Raw genomic sequence first — 830 nt, forward strand, 5'->3', positions numbered from 1 at the left:
ATAGATAATTTGATAAGCCAATGATTTTTTTCCGTGTTTCAGAATACGGTTAACCAACAAAGATATGCGATTATCCTTGTCCTTCAACTGAGCCGTAAGTACTTCTGGATCAACAAAGGGCGGTGGTGCAGAAGAAGGGGGAACCGACCGGGTGCGACGACCCAAACCGACCAAACGTTCCTTCTTCTTTGGAACCGACTGTATAGAAAATAGCCAAATTTACAAATTTAAACCAGGAAATAAATGAATTGAACTTTAAAAAAAAAAGAACTTACGGATTCAACGATTTCGTTGATTCGAAACCGGGACAAGTTGGTCGAAGCCGTCGAAGCGTCATCCTCGGTTTGAAGCTGAGACACTTCGTCTACCACCTGAGTTTGGACCAGGTCGACCACGTCCCTCACAAGACCGTAATCAATTTGGCCGGTCTTCTTGTTGGAATACGCCATCCTCATTAGGGCGAGATCATCAAACGGCTCGCCATCATTTTCTTCCGCCTTGAAAAAAAACATAAATTAAAGAAACATTAGAAATAGAAATTAGAAGAAATGCAAAATAAATTAAAATTCTGAAACTCAAATAATTGAAGAAAAAGCGGTTGAACTTACCTTGCGATCTCCCAGAGTGGCAATAGATTGAGCACCCAAGTTATGCTTGTAGATGCCCTTCCCTTTACGGTCGCTCCTGCGGTTGGTGGAGTTGGTGGAAGAAGTTTCTTTCGTCTCTTCCTTATCCCAATGCGCACACAACTCCTTCCAGACCGTGTCGTTCATCGACTTTGGGACTTTTTAATTAAAAAAAAAAAAAAATAGTTTAATAAATTAAAAAAT

The sequence above is a fragment of the Brassica oleracea genome, chromosome C5 (assembly GCF_000695525.1).
Source record: "Brassica oleracea var. oleracea cultivar TO1000 chromosome C5, BOL, whole genome shotgun sequence".
Classification (NCBI taxonomy): Eukaryota; Viridiplantae; Streptophyta; class Magnoliopsida; order Brassicales; family Brassicaceae; genus Brassica; species Brassica oleracea.